The following is a 225-nucleotide window of genomic DNA, read 5'->3' as shown; positions in this document are numbered from 1 at the left end:
CTCCAGAACAGTGGTTCAGAACATTGGCATCACTGAGTTATATCGATACAAAATAAAGCCCTATTTCAATTTTCAATCCATTTGTATTAGCTTTGAAGTCATTGTTAAATGATTAAAAATTATGTTGTTGGACCTCAAATCAACGTGTTCAAGTACCAAGACCATTAATTACTAAAAACAGTACTAGCTATCTTATCAAAGTATTGAATTAAGATTGAATATATG

Source organism: Plasmopara halstedii (assembly GCF_900000015.1).
Source record: "Plasmopara halstedii genome assembly, contig: Scaffold_3120, whole genome shotgun sequence".
Lineage (NCBI taxonomy): Eukaryota > Oomycota > Peronosporomycetes > Peronosporales > Peronosporaceae > Plasmopara > Plasmopara halstedii.
This window is presented reverse-complemented; position numbering follows the sequence as displayed.